The sequence below is a fragment of the Chelonia mydas genome, chromosome 2 (genome assembly GCF_015237465.2).
Source record: "Chelonia mydas isolate rCheMyd1 chromosome 2, rCheMyd1.pri.v2, whole genome shotgun sequence".
Taxonomy (NCBI): domain Eukaryota; kingdom Metazoa; phylum Chordata; order Testudines; family Cheloniidae; genus Chelonia; species Chelonia mydas.
In genome coordinates, this window is record NC_057850.1 from 22,671,380 (window position 1) to 22,696,208 (window position 24,829).

The following is a 24,829-nucleotide window of genomic DNA, read 5'->3' on the forward strand; positions in this document are numbered from 1 at the left end:
TCAAAGACAGTTGTGTCACACAATATCAATGCTTTTGAGTCATCAATGAAGCACATGATCAATGGGCAATTGTACTCTCTGCATTTTTCAATGGATATTTGCGATTTGGTCATATGTGGCTCAGCTCTCTCTGAGACCAGCTTACTGTGGTGGTAGTTCTGCTTCTATCCTTGGCTTCTTGTGATCCTGGATTATAAAGAATGGGAATTTTGCTTGCGTGCATGATCTGGGAGATGGCACGATATTTACTACACTGTTATGTGTCTCCCTTCTTTGATAAGGGCAGAAAAATTCCTTTCATTCCGTTCTCCAGTGCAACAATTCTGCAGGTATGTTATCTACCCCTAGTACTGTCCTATAAGAAGTCCCCAGTAGCACTTATATAACTTCTGTCCAGAATGTGTGTAAAGCATTGGCACAGGTGAAAAGAGAACAACCCCCAACAAAACCTGGAATAAACTGAAAACCATTATGCTTGAAACTGCCAAAGCACACATCCAGGAAAGTCAGAGTTGGTCCGCACAATGGTTAACTGAGACGGTGTTTGAGCTGGTGGAAAAAGGATGCAGAATGGAAGAGAATGGCTCCGAAGGAGAGAATATAAGGAACTGAGCACACAGACTAGACAAGACAAGAACGAATATATAACAGTATAACGTATGGAACTCGAGAATTATAAAGAGTAATTATACAAAAGGTATGTTCATGTGGGCAGACTGTTTACCAAAAGGTTTTCTCTGTGACCAAACTTAATAAAAGATCATGATGGCAGAGCCTGACTGAGGGTGATGATATTAAATACAGGTGGAGAGATTACTGTGTCAATCTTTATGTCTCACCAGAGCCACTCATAAAAACAGGATGACAGAAAAGAGAGCATGGAGCCGGAGCTATCAATCCTGCGAGAGGAAGTGGTGAATGCTATTTAATTGAAAGCCTGAGCAAAATTTAGAAAAACCACATGCAGACCCGGCTGACTTACTGCAACTCAGCCTTGGACAAACTGTTTAACCTTTGTGCCTCAATTTCCCCATCTCCCCACAAAAGAGAGATAATAATACTTTCGACTTAGTAAGGTTGTTGTGAGGCTTAACTGGTTTAACGTCTCTAACTCACATTGATATCAGAGGCAAACACTACAGCAAAGGCAAATCATTTGCAAATTAGCTGTAACTTTGCAGGAAGGTGGGGACAAGTATGTAGGTTGCATTGCTTTGGTTATGAATCTGCTTTGTTACAGAATTTAGCTTGGAGCGTATGACAAATATACAGCTTGGGACCCGTTGACTAGCTGGTGCTTCAAAACTGTCAATTATAGGCAGGCTGTTTGACCCTCCAGCTAGATGCGCAGTGCAACTTCAGAAAGAGAGAAGAAAGAAACTGCCTTGTTCATATTCATAATATTAATAATAATACTAAATGAAACTTGAAGGCATGTTGTTATCTGCTGTTGCTCTTGCCCTTTTGCATAGTGAGCAAGTCATAAATATTTCAGGAAAGAGCCCAGAAAACTTGCAAGATTGGTCCTAGCCCTCTATAGCATTAATGAGCGGGTCATTAATAGTTGATGAGACAGCTGTGGCTGGAGCTAGGGGAGGCAAGAATAGAAATGTCTGCCCATTTAGTACAGTATAAGAATGGCAAGATCCTTTCATCAATTACCCCTATCCGAACATATCAACGCTGTTCCTTACTTATAAAAGCAATATGACAAGTTCAATTTACTCAACACACATGGTAAGATCCCAGTCCTCATTTGTGCAAAGCTCTCCTAGACCTGAGTGTTCTCGGAGCATTAGCTATTTACTTGTTCTGAGCTGCACCTGATGAGCCAAATTCAGACTGACTGTAGGCAGGTGTCGTTCCACTGACCAGAGTAGTTGCATCAGTTTACACCGGTTTTGAATTTGACGCTCTGTGCAGAAGAGAGCCAACTGAAATACCTTTATCTTCAGATATTTCCACATCTGACCCTTAAAGTCAGGACCTTTCATGGTGAGCATTCAGCTCCCATCCCCCAACCATTTCCAAACTATCCCAGACAAAAATCCCACTGGATGTAAGTTGGACGCCAGAAGAGACCACCATGATCACCTAGGCAGACTTACTTGCAAAGTACAAGCTATAGAATTTCACCCGGCATTGAGCACAGTAATTTGTGGTTGCATTAGAGTGTGGGTTCTCAGCCTTGGAGTTGCAACCCTTGGTGAGGTTCCAAACTGGTTTCAGGGGCTTGCAACCATCTTCTGTCTTTAGGGCTAGATGGGAAGGGGGTTCCGAAAGATTTTTCTGTTGCTAAAAGAGAGCCATGGTATGGAAAAAATTGAGAACCACTGAATTAGAGCATCTCTTTTAAAGTCATCCATCGTTGGTTTAAAACCCCAAGAGATGGAGGCTTTACTACATCTGTAATCCGTTGCCATGGTGGTATCCGCTTGTTGGTTGCCCTCACTTGTAAAAATTTACCTTTGATTTCTGGTTTGAAATGTTCTGATTTCAGCTTCCAGTCATTAGATCCTGTTATACCTTTGTCCACTAGATTGTTTCAGACCACGGATCATTCTTGCAACCCTCTCCAAGTTTTTCCAACATCCTTTCTAAAGCACGGACACTAGAACTGAACATAGTATTACAGGATTGGTCTCCCTGTAATACATGTATTACTGTAATACTCTGTATACAGAGGTAATACCCACTGCCCTACTCCTACTTGATATTCCCTTCTTTATACAGTCATGTGCATTTGCAGTGGCCCTGGAAAGTACTAAGCACTCTTAATTTCCATTGAAGTACAAGGGATTTGAGGGTGCTCAGTACCTGGAGGCATTAGACTCGCAGGGAGGATGGGTATGATTCAGCATTTCCTATTTGTGCAAAACTCTCCTTTCTCTGAATGGACGTTTTACTCAACTAAGGAATGAAGAATCAGGCCCTGTACACTAACAGCAGACTGCCAAAAGATGTATTTGCAGGTTTGTTTTAATAACAGAAACATGTCCTGGCCATTAGCTCAAATACAGCCCAGGCTGTCAGAGGACAAAAGTTGTAACTACCTGACGGCTACTCAGAGGCCCATCTGACAAGAATTTGGGGACCTCAACCGATTCCCACTTGAGCAGAGAGTGTACATCAGTGGTAGGCAACCTGCGGCCTGCATACGGCCCATCAGGGTAATCTGCTGGCAGGCCATGAGACAGTTTGTTTACATTGACAGTCCACAGGCACGGTCGCCTGCAGCTCCCAGTGGCCACGGTTCACTATTCCTGGCCAATGGGAGCTGCAGGAAGCGGCGGCCACCAGCGGATTGCCCTGACGGGCTAGGTTGCCCACCACTGGTCTTCATCGTTAACATCAATAACTACAACTGGTGTGAAAACAGGCCATCTCAAAAGACAGGCCAAGAACTGAATGGGCAATGAAACTGACCTGCATTCTCGCTCCTAGGAGACGTTCCTTCCAGGTTGTTAGCAGGGCAGCGTGGGGAAGCTTTCATTGTTGCTGGCTGAGCTGTACCTGTTCTGAAGCTACACCAAGCACTTTGGTGGAAGGCTATCAATTCAGAACCTTTCAGGAGCTCTAGATTAATTAGGAAGAACGTAAAAAAAGAGGGAGTTTTCTTTGCAAAACTATTGACCAGCTTCTGGTCTCTGTTATACCAGTGCAAATCTGGAGTTACTCTGGTACAACTGAGTGCAGCATTTGGCCCAGTGTTTTGCAAACAAAACAAAACTAATTAAGATTTGGACTAAGAAACCTGCATGTGCACGTTGAAAAGGCAGAGCAAGAATGTTCTCTTCTCATCCCTACCCCACCAAAAATAATTATACCCTAAACAGTATTTTCAGGTAAGATTTTGTGCTCCTCTGTATGAGCACTGCTATAAAATTAGCTACTTTCTAGTTTTAAACAAAAATAGTCATCTTCCTTCCACATCAATGAGGCCCTACCTGTCAAGTTTCAGTACAGAAGAGAGGTGTTTTGGTTTTTTAAATCCTCGATGTATAAAGCCCTTTAAAATAGGAATTTATTATTGTACATTTCTAGTAAAAATTACTTGAGTACAAAAATTATCACTTGGACCAAATAATAACATGCATAATTAGCAACAAAGTCACAGGAGCTTCCCCTTAAAACCTATGGGAAGTAACATTTTTCATATTTTAAGTGTGGAATCTCCTAAATTGATTATAACCTTTGATTTAAAGACTTTAATACATTAAAACTGTTTAAATCACATTGGGCTGAAACTTTGCCTACAAAAAAAAAAAAAAAATGGTCAAGCCCAGATGTGTGTGGGTTTTTTACAAATAATAAAAAACAATATTTACATCTTTGAAAATAGATTTTTAGAGGTACTGAACAGCCAGAGAAGTTTAATAACTAAAAATGTCATGTAACACAGTGGCTCTCAGTCTTTCCAGACTATTGTACCCCTTTCAGGAGTCTGATTTGTCTTGCATCCCCCAAGCTTCACCCTTAAAAACTACTTGCTTACAAAAATCAGACACAAAAGTGTCACAGCACACTATTACTGAAAATTTGCTTACTTTATCATTTTTACATTATTTCTATTACAATGGATTTTATATTGTACTTACATTTCAGTGTATTGTACATAGACCAATATAAACAAGTCATTGTCTGTATGAAATTTCAGATTGTACTGACTTTGCTAGTGCTTTTTATGCAGCCTGTTGTAAAACAAGGCAAATATCTAGAGGAGTTGATGTACCCCCTGGAAGACCTCTGTGTACCACCAAGGGTACACGTACCCCTGGTTGAGAACCACTAACCTAACTGACTTCAGATGCTTTTTAACCGGCCTCCTATATTCATATTATAACTGCTTTATTTTACAACAAACATAATGAGATTCACTGATATGAATTTAGGGGTAGGGGGTTCATAAGTGTCCGGAAGGGTGTGTTATTAACCATGCACACTGCTGGTTTTTCAGTACTTTGTAAGTGTACTGTTTTGCTTACAGATTTTAAAACGCAGCAAACCGCCAATGATGCTCGGGCAAGCCAAAAATGTATCTAGTTGGCACCAAAGAGACCCAACTGGTTAGACCAAAAGGCAAGCGATGTTTCAGAATGAGTAGTCTGGACTTTGAAAAAGAGTCATAATGAACCATGTCAATGCACAGTCCCTTTTGCTCTGTTGTGCAGGCCAGCTGTAACGTTCGAGCAGAAGAATGGTCTCCCAACTGATCTATGCCAGAAAGCTAGCGTGGGGGAGGTTTTTCAGAAGGAAGCTATTGCAGTGCCTAGCTGAATGAAACAAGTGGGATGCCAGCATAACATTACAGCATGAGGTAACTGCCTCCATCTAGAGATCCAAAAAGGAGGAGTGAGGGGGGAAGGGAGAGGAGAGGAAAGAAGTGGAATTCATCTCTCCAATGGTGTTAACAAAAACAGACTGATTTCCAAAACCACCTCATTACTGAGAAAAAGCATGACACAAAGCTGTGAACCAGTCGGACCAAATCTTACCTAGCAAAAGGCACTGCTGATACCCAGTCAATCTGTGAGAGTAAAGGATGCATTAGATATAGGTATTTTAACAAACTGATATTATAAAACATCCATGATCACTTAGCAATTTATGTTTGCTACTGTGCTGTACACCCGTGGTCCCTAGGAAACTCTTAGAGAATCTTCCTACTCCAAAATCACATTCCTCCTACCACTTGTGCTTACAGGAGAACCTGTTTGCAGTAGAGTGCCTATGCCACAGAGGTTTTGATTCCAGACAGCAGTGGTATGGCCACACACTAGTCACATTATATACCTTTTCAGTCAAGAAGCAAATTTTACATTCCACTTAACAAAACAGGACAGAATCCATCAATTTTTGGAGGGGATCTGTTAGAATTCCAATTGCAGAACTCCAGTAGAGAGGAAAGATGCCATTTCAGTGAGCCCTGATATTACTTCCATTTTATTTGGCCTTCTAGGACTCTACTTTGCTCGAACAAGTGGACACAAACAATGGTAAATGTATAGTGTGTTTTTTTTTTAATTCCTTGTTGTCAGAAAACTGAAAGTCCAGTTCTTGGATGGGACATTAGTTTTGCAACCTGTCAAATGTGATTTTACAACTAGAATGCTCCTAGCTTAGAAATGTATCCTGTCCAAGGGATGAGAGACTATTGAGATGCAGCAGATTAGAGAGTACACATAAATACAGGCTTTAAAAGGTACATAAAGTAAAGTGAAGACCCAGTTCAAGACAGTGACTGTGATGGACACAATAGAATAGACAGCAATTTTGGCTTTGGGAACCAGGCAAAAGGCTTTAACCTGGACACACTGAGCATTGTACACCATCCTTGAAGGAGGACAATTTAGTCAGGACTCCAATAACAGAGCTGCAGATGGAGGAAGTCCTGAACTCCCTAATCCTGAGACAAAGACATACCACTTGCAACCTTGTTTGTGATCTGCGTTTATCTCACATAAACCTGGAGCATCACGGAAAAATAGGCTTAGACTTATACACAACTTATTCTCCCCAAAGGATCACAAAGACTCTCTCTGCCTCACAAAGACCTTTACTCACCACTGAAATGGAAAGTAAAAACTACCCAGTAGCTCACCGCAAAAGTTTAGGACAGTACGTGAAATATCCGCCCGGAACTGCAGTGTGAATTTAGGCAGGCAGAATGCTAGTCACCCAAACTGTAATCGGATTGAGTCACAGAGTTGAAGGCCAGAAGGGACCACCTGATCATCCATTCTGACCTCCTATATCTCACAAGCCGCTAACACCTCCTGCCCATTAAGCCCAACCACGGAAAGTAGACCAATGTATGACAGCCCACAAGAGGCTAGACTATGATGTGCCACAGACAGAACAGGAGGGACGGAGGTGCACCTGTGCCTGACTGCCCTGCAACGGCAGGGAAATGATTAAGTGAGATATACCCAGATAATCTTTGCAAATGACCTGCACCCACACACACTGCTGAGGAAGGTGACCCCCGCCCCCAAGGTCACAGCTAAGCTAGCCTGGAGGAAAAACTCCTTCCTGACCCCACATATGGCAATGAGTTAGACCCTGAGTATGTGAGCAAGAACCAGCCAGGCAAGCATCAGAGAGGGAGGGCTCAGTGCCACCTCAGAGCCCTGGCCCATTCTGTCCAATGTCCCTTCACCAGCTGTGGTCATGATGCTTCAAAGAAAGGAGAAACAAAACAAAACAAACCCAGAATACACTGAGTGCACATGTCTGTGTGCGTGGGTGGGGGAGGGAAGATTTCTTCCTGACCCCTGCAGGTGGCTGGCTGTAACCGTGAAGCATATACTTTTAGTAAGGTTGCCAACCCTCCAGGTTTAATTCCTGGAGACTCCAGGCCAAAGATTAATCTTTAATTAAAGATTATGTCATGTGATGAAATCTCCAGGACTACATCCAATCAAAATTGGCAACCCTAGCTTTTAGGAACAAATGAGAGGAGGAGGGATAACTCAGTGGTTTGAGCATTGGCCTGCTAAACCCAGGGTTGGGAGTTCAATCCTTGCGGGGGCCATTTAGGGATTTGGGAATTGGTCCTGCTTTGAGCAGGGGGTTGGACTAGATGACCTCCTGAGGTCCCTTCTAACCTTGATATTCTATGACAAAAACCAAAAATGAGCCTTAGGGCCGCTGAGCCCTGCTCGAGGGCCGCTACCATCACAAGCAACCCCATCATACAATCTGTCACTGTGGCAAACACCCCTAACCCTTGCGGAGAGAGCCAGGTGTTTTCTAACACTGTGGTCAGTAAAGCCAGAATTTTCAAAAGAATTCTGTACCCACAATCAGAGCCAGATTTTCAAAAGAGCTCAGCTCCCATTTAGGCACCAAAACATTGGTCAGATTTTCAGAAATGGGAGCCAAGCTTGGTCCTTCCCTTCCCAGACTAGTAGAGACTCTGTGAAGGCAATGTGCTCACTCTGCAGAGGGAGATCAATGCCACATCACCCAGGAGCAGCCCCCTCTCGCAAACTCATTGTCATGATACAGAGCACTTGAAAGCAGCGGCCGTGGGGGGAAATGGAAAGGATACTAGAAAGGCCTGCCAAGAAACTAAGACCTACAGGCAAGTCTCAACTCTTTGATCCTTCCAATGCCAGAAGAGGAAATTTAGGTGCCTGCCCATAGAGTTTTAGCAATAATGAGACAGTGCACTTGTAAAGATGCAAGAGTGAAGTAGAAAGAGTTCAGATTTCATGAGATTAATTTATACCCACAAGACAGTGCTGTGATCTTCTGGTATTTGAGAAGAGATGGGATGGAGTGAAGATCTTTTGTATGGTTTGGCACAAGATCGCTTGTGACATTCCTTCTCCGCCTACTTGGAGATACCATAAATAGCTCACATTTGGCTGCATCATCTGGATTAAGGGTGCTCTCAATCAAAATGGAGATAAAGAAGGACTATCACCAATGAGCGGGATGACAACTGTCCTGAAGAGCAGATTCTACTCTCCAAGTTAGTCGACAGCCACACACCTTCAGTCAGTCCTTCCCAAGAGGCAAATCTCTACAGCATGGCAGGCATGAAAAGCTTCTGGAATAAAATAACTTTTGAGAAAGGCAAAGGTCTCAAATGGGTAACAGAACGCAAGGGGATTTGAGGGTGTTTCAAATACCTGTATGCTCGAAAGCAAAAGAGTTTAGAGAGTAGATGGGTTTTCCTAACCTTCTAAGATCTGGGGTTTGGAATCTGCACTTGTCTTGCGCCAAACAATGCGAGCACAACCGCCTGCCAACCCCATAATGCCCCTTTGCTGGTAACTGCAATTGGGATCATCTGTTTTCAAAGGCAAATGAAAGAAATCCCAGACTCAGCAGGTAAAGGAGGAAGAGCTCCCAATAAATATTGTGTTTGATAATGTAAAGAGCGCTTGCACTTTTTAAGTCTGAATGGATATTTTGTTCCCAACTTGGCATCTTAAGCAAAACAGCTTCCTTTATTTGCTCTCTCTTCACCTCCATCCCAAACAATCCCCTTTAAGAAAAGTTCACAATCTGTTCCTCTGGTAAGCCAGTCTATGCTAGACAGAGTGGGCAGGAAAATATTGTTTTAAGATAAAAATTTCCTCAGGCTTCTCAAGTGGATAGTGCCACTACATGGAGGATTCCCTCAAACGTGTTTATTGGTAAGAAAAGTTAATGCTTTTTTCCCCCAAGACATTTGATCACCTGTACTCCTAAAAGAAGAAAATAATTGAATCCTTTAAAAACAAGGGAATGGGTGGGTACAATGGGACGTCTCTTCTCTAACAGACTGGCTGTACTGTTTCAGGGTGTGAATACTGTAGAAGTTCAAGATTGCTTTCTCAATGAACTTTACAGAGGACAAACAGTTCACGAATGAGGTTGGGGATAATGATATCTAGGACAGTGCTGAGTCACAACACAATCCTGTCCTTCCCCCAAATGGCATTAGCCTTCTCTCGCAAACTGAGGAGAATGATCTACATGGGAATTCAGATTATTCCAAAGGGACAGACCTCTCCGCTCCCCACTGTGCAATCTAGTACCTTCCATCCAAAGATGTCCCAGTGCTTTACAGTGAATGAACCTCACAACACCCCAGTGAGATAAGCATGATCATCCTTATTTTACAAAAAGGGAAGACAAAGAGAAGCCTAAGGCCTCATCTTCAAAGGTGTTCAGTCCTTGCACCTTCCTTACTGTCGCTGAGTGTTTCTGGTGCTCAGAACTTCTGAAATCAGTTCCTAGGATACTTGCCCGGCGCTACACAGCAAGAATGTGCAATCAGGAACCAAACCCAGACTCCACTCCCAATCTGTGCTTTAATCACTAGATCATGACCCCTTCCTATTTTGTTTTAGAACTGAGCTAGGAGATAGCAGCATCATAAACGTAGCATACTAGAATGGATACTAATGGAATGGTTAGTGTGGCCTGGGCCCATCAGTAAGCGCATGTACCAAGCAGTACAGCATCAATGACTACATTTGACCCAGGACATGGATGGCTGTTAGTCAGCCTGCTGCAAGCCATCCACAGCACTAAGACTGAAGGTGATGACAATCGGCAAGGAGGTGTAGCCTTTAGAGCAGTCTGCTACGATCAAAAACTTTCAATGGAAGGGAGCCAACTATTAAAACAACATCCTTTCTTCTGAATTACAGGAAACAAATTAGATTTGACCTAGTATCACTCTGCTCCAAAAGAGTGAATTGCAGTTTTTTTTTTGAGAAACGCAGCGGGTTTACTTAGCTTTAACCAGAGGTGAAAGTAAGCCGGTACGGAAAGTAAGTCGGTACTGAAAGCAAGAGCTGGTACACAGCTGACCGTAGCGGCAGGGGGCAGCTTCCCCAGGCCGGCGATTTAAAGGGCCCAAGGCTCCTGGCAGCTGCCAGAGCCCCGCTGCTGGAGCCCTGGGGGAGCAGTGGCAGCCAGGAGCACCTGGGGCTCCAGCAGCGATTTAAAAGGCCTGGGACTCCACTGTGGTAGTGGCGGCTGGTGCCCTGGGCCCTTTAAATTGCCACCAGAGCCCCACTGCCAGAGCCCCGGGGTAGCAGCGACGGCCGAGGGCTCCGGCGGTTATTCAAAGGGTCCGGGGATTTAAAGGGCCTGCCTCTTCCAGTTGAGGCCCAGCTCCTTTCGGTTGAGGCCCCGCCCCCTGCTCAGGACTCCGGCATACCGATAAGTCCTTTAGGTTTCTTTCACACCTAGCTTTAACCAGCAAGATCATGATCCCTTCTCTCTCTGATAACTTGATATTTCGTAAGTTTCAGGGAAACCATATCAAAACGTGAAAGAACATTAGCAATACAATTTGCACCATCGGTGCATTCTCAGCATATCCGTGGAGACGAGATGAGAAAAATTCCTTGCAGTAACTTACAGCTAGTGCTAAACAGTAGGCAGGAGGAATTCAACAACAGGGTTCTGTTTTGGTGGTGAAAAAAATCACATCAAACAACATTGCAGGTGAAACTATTCAGACTTTGTTTACTGAGAGATAATCGCCAGCCTTCAGTGAGCCAGGGCCTGTACCTGAGAGATGCTCAATGGAAACTGAAGGTGTTCAAAACCTTGCGGGATTAGTCCTTACAGCTTCTAACCATGGAGTCTTTGAAATACAGAACACAGACTATCTCAAACTTGAGATGAAACTTTCTACTCTTTGGCTTTTATCTTATATATATATAAAAAAGGAGCAAGAATCTCCAGCTTCTAACATCTTACTAAAGTGTAATATTATGTAACTGAAACTAACAAGCATGAAATATAAGTTTAGGGATAAGGAGGGGGAAAAAATCCCAGAAAGCTCAGAGAGCAGGGAAAAAGAACACCTATGTCAAAAGGTCCATGGGCTTTTTTCTTCAGCATTATATCAAACCCCTTCCATGCTGTCTACAGACTTAACTGCTAGCTCTTTTCTTTTGTAGGGTTTTGGTTTTTTCTTTTTTTTTTTTTAAAAAAAGAAACAATTAAATACAAAGATTCTGTTTAAAAAGGCAGGAATCACATTTTTCACATGACAACTTCTGTCATAAGAGATGTACCAGAAACTATTTCTTTCATCTTCCCTACACCAGTCTAGACAGTAGGTTAACTAACTCCTAAAAAGCAGTGTAAAGTAACCTTAAACTTCCTTATTTCTGATCATTCACTTAGGCAGGTCAGAAAAGCTCTCAGAATCTGTTTTACTGTTCAAAGCCCAAATGAGTAAAAACAGTTTCATCATTTATTGACCAATAGTATGGTAAAAACAGACAACTAAGAGAGGATCTGAAATCTGCAGTTAACTGGAGGGTGCAAATAATAAACAGAGAAATTATTTAGGATGGTAAAGGGGGTAAAACTAAGACTAATAGGCACAAATTAAGACAGGAAAACGGAGTCCAAATATCAGGAAAAATTTCCTGGCAGCAAGAAAGATATATTAGGGTGCAGAACAGCCACCCAAGTAGATCCCTAAGATATTTAAAACTAGCCTGGACAAACCACTGGGAAATTCTTAGATTCATAGAATTTAAGTTGAGATGGGACCAGCAGATCATCTAATCCAGGGGTTCTCAAACTTCATAGCACCGTGACCCCCTTCTGACAACAAAAATTACTACACGACCCCAAAAAGGGGGGACTGAAGCCTGAGCAAAGCCCAAGCCCAAGCCCAGGCCGGGGGACTGTAACCTAGCTCAGCCCCAGCAACTCTAAGCCAGCCCTGGCGACCCCATTAAAATTGGATCGCGACCCACTTTGGGGTCCCGACCCACAGTTTGAGAATTGCTGAATCTGATCTCCTGTATATCAGAAGCCATTAAATTTCACACAGTTACTCTATACTGAGCACAACAACTTGTTTGGCTAAACCATAACTTCCAGAAAGGCACCCAGTCTTGATCTGAAGAGACCAAGAAATGGAGAAATATACTGTAGCAAACAGCTCTGCTCTGGCATGTCTCAGGCCAGGTCTTCACTACAAATTTTTGCTGGCATAGACATGTTGGTCAGGGGTGTGATGAGGTGTGATTTGTGACCGACGTAGCTGTGCCAGCAAAAGCCCCTAATGCAAATGCAGTTGCACCAGCAAAAGCTACGTCTGCAAAAGAGCAGTTATTTCACTAACAGGGTTGGAATACGCTATGCCAGCAAAAGTGCAGTTTTGCTGGTGTCAGCTGTGCGCACACTAGAAGTGCTTTGCCAGTGTAGCGCACCAGTATGTCTATATTGGCAAAGCGCTCCTGCTGTAGACCTGGCCTTCGGATGTCTTTTCTTCCATATCTACGAACAACAGGATCCTATATCAAACTGTACTCAATCTCTCCTTTGAATACCCACTCCTGAGGGAGCACAGTTGCATTCTCACAACGGTGGGATCATGAGCAGTTTGGCAGAGCACCGTTTCATTTCAACTGTTCTCTTGCCCAAACCACTCCTATCACATGCACACCAGCAACCTTGCTATTTTGCTTATAAACATTACCTTCCCAGCGGCCATGCAACACACAGGGCTCTCCAGTGTTCTGACGCTCTCTTTTTAATAAGAGTCGCAGCTCGTGCAGCTTTCACACCATCAGGGAAGCCTGACTGGGTGGCATGGTTGTTCCGTTTTCCTCTAGTGGAACATTCCACTATGGAGAGAGGGGAGCAAGAGAGCCCAAAATACATGTGGAATATTAACCAAGGTCTTTATAAACAAAAGTCTGGAAAATAAATACACATTCATCCAAATTATGGGGCTAGAATTCAATCAAGGAATTCTCATGGGGTATGTAGTCATCAGAACTCTGGTTGCATAGCCTTGTACTTTTAACAGGGTGAAACACATTTGTGTTAAGGAGGTTCCTGGAATTCTCTATTTATCATCCATGCTCTTACCCCAGGATGTATGTGAGGCATAGATCTTTCAGCAGGCCCTCAACAGAATTTCACCCAGTGCGCTGTTTTTAATGGTACACAATACATAGATCTGCTTCCTCACAATTTGCTTCCAGTCCCCTCCTCAACATTCCTTGCCCAGTCGAGCTCCCTGCTGGCTCCTGCTACTGTGTTCCCACTGCCAAATATGAAAATCCCCACTGGCTCCTGGATGACTGAATGGCAGCAGTAGCATAGGTCTGTCCTGGCTCAACACCTTAATTTCGTAACACAGAGATGTGGCCTCACATGAGTGAATTTCAAGATCCTTTCAGCATTAGTTGCAGTGTGTTTAACATAGTAATGCATGTATTCGTCTATTAGAATGCATGTCTTCAAAGGTACGTCTTATGTAGGGTTGGAAGGATTAAAATTTTTATCGGTAAGTATTTTTATGGTAAATGTCGATTTGATTTGACTGCACACACATTGATGAAAAAATATTTCCATCGATAATAGAAATTTATAGATGGGTGAATTAAGAAAGCTGCTGCCTGAGAACTTACAAAAGTACTTATCCGTAATTCAAGCTCTAGTATGTTTTGGCGCGAAGTTGATACTTGGTGTTTTACTGGTTATACAGCTTTAACTTTTTGAATTGTAACAGCTACTTCATTAAATAAATTGTCTGACATGCCCCAAATTTCCTGCAACTGAAAATTCAGATCAACCAAAAAAATACTTAAAACTCATAATTTTGTACAACTGTAAAAATCTAAATACCGTACATACTTGTTCATAAGCTGAATATTTTTGGTAAAAATGTGACGCATCAAAGAGCGGGGGTTGGCTTACAAAGGGGTCTACTCCAAAATCTGATGATTTTAAAAACTCGATGAAATCACTGAATTGAATATCTAATACACTGTCGTTTTGTTTACTTAGTGCATCTGCAGGCACGGAGCCCCTCAGTTCCCTGTGGCCGCGGTTCGCCGTTCCCAGCCAATGGGAGCTGCGGGAAGTGCCTTTGCACAACAACTTTACTTACTTTAGTGAGTGGCACCATGGCCCCGTGTGCCAGGCTGCAAAGCCACCGACTCAAGTAAGCGAAGTGCTTTCAGTCTGTGTGCAAACCTGCACTGGTAATAAAGCAAAACAAAATTGTTCCCCCCTTTCCTCCACAAATTTGGGCTGTAGTCTTGTGCCTGCTTTACCTATACTGTACGTTAATCCAGCCCTGGCCTCTCCAACACTGAATGTATGAAATCACACTACACAGTGTCTTTCTCTGCAATACTACAGCACTCATGGCTTGTCTACGCTTGAAATCCTACAGTGGCACACACAGCTGCCGCAGCACTTCAGCGTTCTCCCATCAGTATAAGTAATCTATCTCACCAAAAAGCAGTAGCTAGGTTGACAGAAGAATTTTTCCATCGATCTAGCGCTGTCTATCCCAAGGGTTAGAGTGGCTTAACTTCATTGCTCGGGGGTGTTGATTTTTCACACCCCTGAGTGACGTAGCTGGACTGACCTAACTTTTTAGTACTTTAGGCAAGCTTTACTTTAGGCCAGTAACTTTAGGCCAGGCCAGGAATCAAGTGTTGCCAACTCTCAGGATTTTATCACTAGTCTCAGTATTTGGCATGAGACGTAAATCTCAGCTTTCACATAAAGAAAGTTTCTAATCCTTGTGGCTGTAGAGAATAGCTTAAAAACATGAACCGTAGAGGCTCAAAAATGACAAGGTATGTATAAAGAACTCAAAATATATTGTTCTTAAAAATCTTGTGATTTTTAAGTCAATGTCATGATGTTTTGGGGCCGGATTCATGATTTTTGAATGACTGAGGTTAGTAGTGCTGGTACTGCTTTCTTTTGAATGGTGCAAATACCCTCTTCATTTCAGCCAGGCTTTGCTACATATTAAGGCCGGTGGAAATAGAATGCGGTGTCCATAAAAGCTGTTGCACATGAAGAATGTTTTCAGTGCAGATCTGGGAGTCAAGAGGGTCTTTACAGCTTAAAGTGTATTTTTGCACCAAAACTAATATGTGCTGGGTAACAAGCAGATGTGTAATAAATTTCAGAATGATATATTTTTATATCGTTTATAAAATAAACCAACAAAATAAACATGAATTACAGCTGACGTGACACCCATAAACATATCTGCACGCTACGCAGTGAGTTACTTTGGTGGGTTTAAATTCAAATCTTATGTGTTATTCTTGTGTTTCGTTTTATTACTTATTTTAAAGTGTGCATATGCTACCACCAGACAGGTTCACAAATTAGGGCAAAACACTATTAGTCAAGTGATGCTAAAGCATGGAAGAAATTCCTTTTTAAAAGCCAAAAATCTAGATCACACTGTTTTCATTGAAAAGTTAAACTTAATTTTCCTATTATCTACAAGACATCCCCTCAATTGTGAAGGGATTTGGTTTTACAGCGATACTGCCGTAAATTATACACAACATATTATTTTATTTATTGTCAGTAGCCCTTTTTATTCCTCAAACTCAGTGGACATGATGAACAGTAATTTGGGCCAGGATAAAAACAAAAACAAACTACACCACAAACAGACCCCAAACATTAACTGTGCTGCAGCTAAGATACTCTGCGAGACCATCCAAGAACAGGGGGAGTAAAAAGTGAAGTCATGATACATGCAAATACTGTGATGTCATTTCTGGCCTTAAAATCAACATTCTGTACAGGGACAAGCAGATCCAGGCCTGGTCAACAGCAATCAGATACTTTGGGGATTCAGAAAAAAAAAGAAAAGAAAAGAAAAAGAAAAAGAAAAAAGGATACCTTTTTTACACTCAAGTGCTGTTTTCTCTTATAAAGTTTCACCAGCAAAAAGAACAGATGTGATGGTACTAACATCTAGTACTAGGACCAACATATTAATTTTATACATGCTGATTAGAGATCATATATTTATCATAACTTGGAGAAGAGGACTTTTGGAACTTGAGAGGAATTATTTATCCAAGAATGAGCTACTTTCAAACACTTTCAACTGGCAACCTATCTGGAGAAAACCTGACAGAGTTTCTGCTCTTTATGTGGAGGAGCAGGTGGGAACTTAGCTTTAATTTTAGGCATGAGTTGTCATATTGACATCAATTGGACTATTAACATGCTCAAATTAAGCATGTGCTTAAGTGCTTTCCTAGATTGGGACCATAAGGGGCACAGAGAGAGGAGATGACAAGTGAAATCTGCCACCCATATATGGTAGAGGTTTTGGAAAGAATGAATAGGTTAAAGGTGTAGAATGAGAATAAAGGCTGGTGCTAAAACTTTAAAAGGCTTCTTAGCATTTAAATTTTCAACTATCATATTGTGCAGTACATTGCTTTCTTTGATGGGGAAATTAATACATAAAGTTATGAATTTAAGTGGTTTTACAGGGTTTTTAGTGCCTCATACCTGAGACTGACCATATGCTTAACCCATAGCACTGAGTGTAACAAATAAAGGCAGAGCATTAACAAGCAAGAGGCAAACTACTTGTATGCAAACCAAAAAATGAAACAGAGATCAGAGATTTCAGAGTAGCAGCCGTGTTAGTCTGTATTTGCAAAAAGAAAAGGAGTACTTGTGGCACCTTAGAGACTAACCAATTTATTTGATGCATCCGATGAAGTGAGCTGTAGCTCACGAAAGCTTATGCTCAAATAAATTGGTTAGTCTCTAAGGTGCCACAAGTACTCCTTTTCTTTTTTAGAGATCAGAGAGTGCTTAACAACCGGAATATTTCTTTTTAAAAAGGGAGTTCAGGTAGTTGTCATTTTTAATGTGTTACGCCCTGATTCAGGAAATTAGTTGAGGCTTCATGTTCTTGAAGTTAAGCACATGCTGAAGTATCTTCCTGAACTGGGGCCCTGATATCTGCACAGTCAAATGGCAGCAGGGGGAAGAAATCACACTATGGTTGCTGGTATTCTCATATTTAAAACAAACAAAAAAACCAAGTAGTATTCCACTGGTGACCAAGCACTTATGAGGGCTTCATAACTCCCTGGTGATGTTAAATATGCCATTTTACAAGATATATATTCTTGTTGGTAGTCATCTGATGCTTTGTGGCATTGCTGCCTTGGGACAGAAATGTAATGAGATGATAAAACACAGAGATCGTCTAAATGTAAAGTTACCTTTTGATTTAATACCTCCTGCTTCGCTCTCCTTCCCCAGTTCTTTAGTATCTTCCCCCACCCCTTTATACTTCAAATTTTAACAGAAGTTTTGTTTGTTTTGTTCTTCTCTTTTGGCAGGCCTCCTGCAATCCTCTACAACTCCAATCGTTTGCAAACAGCATCTGCACTGACAAGATCAGGAACTTTCATTCAAAAAAGTTACCAGAGAAGCCCCATTTAAAAGCTAAGGAAAGCTTATGCTCAAATAAATGTGTTAGTCTCTAAGGTGCCACAAGTACTCCTTTTCTTTTTGCGAATACAGACTAACACGGCTGCTACTCTGAAACCTGTCATTTAAAAAGCTGGCATTGCGAAGGCTTGATTCCCACAGTAAAAGCAAACAAAAGGCAATCAGGAAACAGTTGAGGGCAGAGACCCCCACATGTCTTTGAAGTCAATCAATCAGGTGGAACTCCTCAGCAAATCACAACTTCACTTCCTGAGAACCAAGTTTTATTCCTATCAACACGGGCGGGAGAATCTGTCTTTCTTCCTCTCTCCCACTAGTCTCAGCCAAGACAAAAAAGAACAAAAATCACCGATGTAATGCTTTATAAAAATCAAAAACTCTGCCAGGATTCTGGAAGACTCTTCCCAAAAGTGGTCGGAAGAAGCCAAGAGACAAGTTTAACTAAGATTTCTAAGTTTACTAACGTTCTCTTTGAAAAGCAAGTTGCAACAAAAGAACTGAAAACACCACCACCAGCAACGAGGAATTAACCTCTGATGGGATGGTTTAAAGCACCAGCCACTGAGACTTTTTTTCTTAAAAGGAGGAAAGATGGATGCACTAAAAAGAGAAGAGCAACTCCGTTTGGAGGATGATCAGTGTCGTGGCAAGTTTTCTGTGGGGGCAGTGTGTTGGGGTGGGGGTGTCAACCTCTACCCACCTCAGGGCCGGGGATAGAAACACTCTAGCTCATGATTGTAACACAATATCTCAGCAGCTGCTTCTCTCTCTCACCTCTTATCTGCAGTTACCAGGAGCTGTTAGAATTTAAAGGGGCTGCGCCCCAGCGCGTCATGGTGCCTGCCACCACGTTAAGGACAAATCGTCACTGGGAAAGAATATCCCCCCCCCCCATCTCTGCCAACTCAGAGGAGTGGGGCGGCGAGCGGTGCAAACGCTACGCGTTCCAGCAGGAGCCAGGGGACCTGCCCCCCCCCCCCAGTTGGGCACCCAGATCCGCGGATTGCTTTGGCTTTAAACCAGAGGGAGCTTTTAAAAGGAGGCAATACCAAAAAAAAAAAAAAAAAAATCGCCCTGCTCGCCTCTACGTAACGCCCTGTCGAAAGCGGACGCCATATTTTGTGTTGCTGATGTCGACAGACACAGGGAAACGTAGACATGTTTTTTTTCCTTCTCCCTCCTCCTCTTCTCTGCCCCATTCACCCAAACTTGCATGGGGGGGGGGGCCGGATACGTTTAAACAAAATCAGATCCCCCCCCCCTCCAGCCTGCAGCTTCTCTCCCTGCTGCAATCCTCCCCCCTCCCTCCTCCTTCCCAGCTGAAGTTCCCTTCGCGAGCCCGTTTCCGAAGGCGCTAGTCGGGGAGGAAAAGTTGGGTCTGAGTGGCTGGCGACCGGCTGCGCTGCGCTGGGCTCAGGCGAGGAGCAGGAGCGCTCGCAAGTGCATGTGGGCAGCGAGGTTCCCGGGTTCGAGGGAGCCCTCGGCACTTCCCCTGGCGGGTCGGGGTTTCTTGCAAGCGGGGGGGGAGAAGGGAAAGGGGGGGGAAGTTTCTTACCTGCGCCCAGGGCTTTAGGCGGCGGCGGCACGAACTTTCCCCCAGTGGAAGGGCTCTGCCTGTCGCCACGCTGGGGAACGTGGGAGCCGGCTGGGGAGCCTGGGCAAAGCCCCCCTCACCACCGCCGCCGCCACCACCACCTCCCCCCCCCCGCAGCACAAACACTGGCAAAAAAATAAAATTAAATTTAAAAAAAAAATCCTTCGATCAGTGGGGATCTACGCCAAAACCCACATGATCTCTGACGTCAGCATGCGTATTTGCATACGATACCACCGGCGGCTCTTCCACCGGGGTCCCTTTATTTGGGAGAAAGTTAGAAACTGAAATTGACCCAGGCGCCTTTAAGAGTCTCATTATAAAAAAAATTCCTCCCCCTCCGCGATCCATCCACGTGTGTCTGTGTGTCGGGGGTGGGGGAGTTCTCTCCCTTTTGTGTAACTTAAAAGTCTATCGCTACCGCCAGTTTTTTTATATTATTATTTAGCTAGGAGTTGGCAGGGCCGGGAGAGAGATCATTGGATATGCCAAAACCTGCATCTACCTGGATCCTGCTGATGTGGTACCCAAGACCCCAATCGATCCCACCGAAATAGAGAACAAGGCTAACCACTCCCACTGTCTCCTCCCCACCCCCTAGAAAATACCCCAGCCCCTCCAACACATTCCCATGCAACTGCCCCTCCCCATCCGATTCTGGCACCTGGATCCTACTCATTTCCCCCCTCCCCCTCCCGCCCCAAATGGTAACGCTTCACGAAGAACAAGTGTAAACGCTCCTCTTACACCAAAAAAAAAAAAACCACTTGGACCCCAATGCATCCCACAGCGCCAGCGGCATAAATACGCGGACGTGGGCCCAGAACAGGGCTCTGTCAGTTTTTGGTCCTAGTCCCCCCAGATGCGACCTCCTAAAAAGCGAGCAAGCAGTAGCTGTTCCTGCTGCACCTTGACTATCCAGCCCATGATGAACCACACCTCAAATTTCAGAGTAACAGCCGTGTTAGTCTGTATTCGCAAAAAGAAAAGGAGGACTAACTTCAGCTGTAGCTCAGGAAAGCTCATGCTCAAATAAATTGGTTAGTCTCTAAGGTGCCACAAGTCCTCCTTTTCTTTTTGCACACCTCAAATCTGGCATTTGGATCCCGCTGTGTTTTTGGCCACAAACACAGAAGCTGTACTATGGGATCACAGAATAAGCCATGATTCTACCATTCTCCCCCGAGAACCCCCCTGGCCCCATCGCATCCTCCTAACAGAGAGATGCAAACACTCTAATTTGACACCTGAATCTTGCTGGATCCAGCTAATGTTTGGCTGCATACCTCACACCCAGTTTTCCTGTGTAAACGTAGTTCAGGTAGACAGTTGCATTTTGCGGCTTGGGGTCAAAAACTGTAAGGATCCAGTCTTGGGGGGGGGGCGGCGGAATGGACCTGCTATTAGCAGCCCTCTTGTTCCAGGATGCACGGTGGGTGGGTGTTTTGCTCTTTGTTTAAGCGTTATAATGGGGGGGGGGGTCAAGGCCAAAATTGGCACGACCCAGCGTTTAACAGCACTGTTGGAGGAGTGCATCGGGACCGGGTGTTTTGGGGAGCAGTAGGAGCGGCTCGATTCAGTCTCTATTATGATGGTACAATTTGAGGTCTTGGGTACAAAGAAAAGGCAGGATCCAGGTTTTACACAGCCCCCTTCGGGACGCTCTTCTCTAGTGAGGTTTGAAGGGGGCAGTGTCCGAAAATCCCAAGGCGAGACCCATTTTCTTTAAAAGTTCAAGGTGTCACTGATGAGCTCGGCAAACTGTTGATCCCGACCACGTGTAGCAGCCAGAGAAGCCGGTGAGAACAAGGAAAGAGGCGGCATGCTACACAGCCTGTGCTCGTCGTTTACCCAGTGTTCAGATCTGCCTGAATTCTGTCTGTTGGTGAAACAAAACAGATCTGTGAGGAGGCAGGAATGACAGTCCTGGCCTTTTCAGGCTGTGACTATGTGCATCTTGTGTATCAGCTGAAAACAAAGTTCCAATCACTGTTTACATTGTAAGGGCATTGATGAAACTGTCTTCCTTATATAACTAGCTCGTTTAGAATCAGGTCAGGCTACCTGGGGAGGTAGGAGGTTTTTTTTTCTCCTTCATGCTCTACTTCTAATGTAGCTTTTTAAACCTTTTGTATTTTTTTAAAGACTTCAAATCACTCTTGTTTATTGTTTTCTGGAAAATACTGTTTCTCAGTTAATGCCTGAAATTCCCATTCATCTCCTGTAAACAGAGGGATCCTTTCACCCTTTAAAATTAAGATTTAATGTCTTTTTGGCTTTAACCTACAAGGATGTAGTGAGATAGGTTGCACGCTATTTTCTATTTACTTAAATTCATTTAAAATTCATATGTACTGATTGCATCTGAGTTCTAAATACCAGCCATTTATAGCAATCACAGGCTAATATGACTTGTGAGAAGCATGCTGTCCTCTGAATGGAAGGGACATGTTATCTATTCTAAATTCATATTTTAATTGTGTATATAGAACTTTCCAAAAACCTGGAATCTGGACTTGGTTTTAGAACCACCCCTGAAGTTTTTAAATTGGTTTCATGTTAACAGTATTGTGGGGTGCATAGTTAGACCCCACCTTGCACCTTTGAAACCAGCTATACAACCTTGTTTATTGAACATTTTGTTTTTTCTGTCTAGAATGGGGGATTGCAAGATGCTTGCATTCGAATGTTTGAAGAAAAGCACCACGTTATTGTAACTGAATAATCATCTAAGAAGGTAAATATGTCAAAGTGATGTCAGAAGACTTTTTTACAGGGGCACTCTCAACTGAGTAGGTGTGTTTTTGACTGCCTGGTTAAGCTTAATATCTGTGAGTGTTCATACCAAAATTGATTTCTGCCTTTCTCTTCTGTGGTTCCAACTGAGGTTTATGCTTACCTTTTCATGCTCTAGATTTAGGTAATAGGGGTGGATAGACATACACACTCTCCACTTATATTGAAGGCACAAAAGATTACTAGTGAAAATAGCTGAAAGTTTCCAAATTTTGAGTTATTTTTGGTCAAATGTTTTTATTGACTGTTTTGATTTATTAAAAAAAAACTTCAACTCAATATTTGCAAATTGTGGGTCTGGGGGGTGGGGTGGAAGATCCTAGCGAGGGGCAGGATGACCAGCTACAGAGCCAGTTCAGAATTTTTAGATTTCTGACAAGGGGATGAACTTTCAAACAATTTTTTTAAAAATCATCTCTGATGACTGCCCTCATGTCCATAATTTGTAAAATGAAAAGAAACAAAAGCCACAATGTTTTGGTGCATCTGTGTGTTTGTGTTTCTAAAGGAGCAGATGAACAAAAAGAAGGTAAAAATCCACCTGCTTTTGAAATGTTCTGATTTTCATTTATATTACAGCCCCTTTAAATGGGTCTGGCAGTGCAAAGAGATCTGTGGATAGGCGTAAATGTCATTTGTATCCATTTAAAGTCGCCTTTACACAGTGTAAATGGACATAGATGTAAATGAAAATCAAGCCTAAAAAGTATCCTAAACATTTAAAGGGCTGATTCTACCCTTGGGTCCTTAAAGTCATATAGCAAAGACTGTATAACTTGTGCCAACAATGGCTTCTGCAGTAAACTATCTGTTGGGATTTGTTTGTCCTCCAAAAATATGTATTCCATCAAAAAAGGTTAGTGATCTTCTATCACATAAATGAGCCACAATTTGATTAAAAATTGGAGAATTTGGTCTTATGCAAAAATTATTTGTGTCCTGCCATTTGAAATGAACAAATTGGGAGCAAACTGCTCTCAAGAAATTTATTTCAATCTCCTGCTGGAATAACGGGTATTGCTAATACTCAGCAGATGCACAACTTCTGTCATTGTCAGTCTGGTCACATGATTTTGCACATTTCAGTTAATTCACTCATCCGCACAAGCTCTATTTTGCCTTTGGATATCATGTTGATTTGTGACTTTGGTTTAAAAACCCAATCAGTGGCCTAACTCCTCCATATGTAACCTTTAAAATATGTATATTTATGACAGATATACGAATACTCTTCTTAACTTTCAATAGATAATAATCACTTATAATTAATACAACTTTAAAACTGTGTTTAATGGATTGATGGCAATGTAACAGAGCGGGAATTGCCTATACATTGTGTGAAAGGGTAAGTTGCAACATTCCATTGTGTGGGACCTGGTTCTCAATGGATAACAAAACAAAAGCCACGTTGATTACATAGCACAAAACACACATGCACTGCTTCCCAGGACAGTGAGAGCAGAGATCCCTCTTTTTTTAAATATTATGGCTTCTTATTTTCTTATGATCAGGGTGTCTAGATAATATGATGATTTGAGCTCTACACCTAAAACTGCCAGCTCTGCTGTAAAGTGGGTAAAGTGACACCATCCTACATTGCTGAATTATTTGGATTTTTTTGCTTATGGCCAGGAATAGGATATGATGAGGGCATATTCCATTCTTTGGTGTCACATATTGTAGATCATCTTTGGACCTTACAGTTTCATTCAACAATTATTTATTCTTCATAGAACACTAATCAGAGTTAATGCGCTAGGTCTACTAGAGAAATGACTAGGAAGTCTGTTCTGGGTTGAAGGAGACACGTGGTTTGCACAGAAATGCTTCAGTTCAACTCCACACATGACTATATTTTACATAAGCATGGTAGGGGAATCCTGACCACAGCTTAAAATAAAATAAAAGTCAGCTTGTGACTTAAGTTTTGCCCTCAGTGAGGCAGAGATCCACCTGCTTTTTATATCTTCTTTTGAAGAAAGGTCAGTCCTTAAGAGCATATAAAGACTATAATAAGTAGTGGAGCTCCTGTGGATCGTAACAGGAGGTTCACACACAGGTTTAAATTACCTCCTAGGCAGAGCAGCTGCAAAAGGTCTATGTACTACTTAAGTCCCACTTATGCCTTCTGTTATGAATTTCACTCATAGTGACACTAAGGACGGGATCCTCACCCTCTCTCCAACCTCTTTATGTTGAGTAAAAGGGCCTGAGCAGCATAAATGTAGCTGAAAAGCCTCATATCCAGGACAGCTGGGAGAGACTTCCCCCTGCCTCTAGACACTGCAGAAGATAGCCTAAAGTGGTCTGCCCAGGGATAGCTCCTTTTGGGACTGGGACCTTAGTCTTTGAGGCTAAAAGATGTTTGTCTTCTTCTCAGCCTTTTGGCTTAGATCACATGTATACATCTTTTTTGTATTTGGGACCAAAGGGGTTGATAGACATTTTATAGATTGAAAATAAAATAAAGCTTATCACTATTCATTATCCCTTTGTTCATTACAACTGAAATCAGAGTACAGTTCCAGTGCATGTTTCACTATTCACGCTCTTTGCATGCTGCAATTTGATTGGCTTGGATAATGAAAATATACTAGGTAGTCTGACTTTTGTTTCTAGTCAGTTTTGCTTTCAGATTTTCACATGCTGTAGTGTTTGGGTTTCCAACACCGCAATGAAATCTAATCAAAACCTGTTTCC

General features: G+C 42.7%; 1 protein-coding gene across 4 annotated transcripts in view; it reads right to left on the reverse strand.

Moving 5' to 3' along the window:
• Positions 1–19,669, reverse strand: part of ZHX2 (zinc fingers and homeoboxes 2) — a 114,615-nt gene extending 94,946 nt beyond the window's left edge. Inside the window, exons 1-2 of one of the 4 annotated variants that reach the window (XM_037892063.2) lie at positions 19,295–19,522; positions 17,508–17,671 (exon numbers count right to left, since the gene is read on the reverse strand). The gene's annotated coding sequence lies outside the window, so the exon portion shown is untranslated. Of the gene's footprint in view, positions 1–5,495; positions 5,528–12,958; positions 13,107–17,507; positions 17,672–19,294 lie in introns of all 4 variants that reach the window. The other 3 variants (XM_037892064.2, XM_037892065.2, XM_037892061.2) reach the window with 3 other exon arrangements.
• Positions 19,670–24,829: the final 5,160 nt, after the last annotated feature.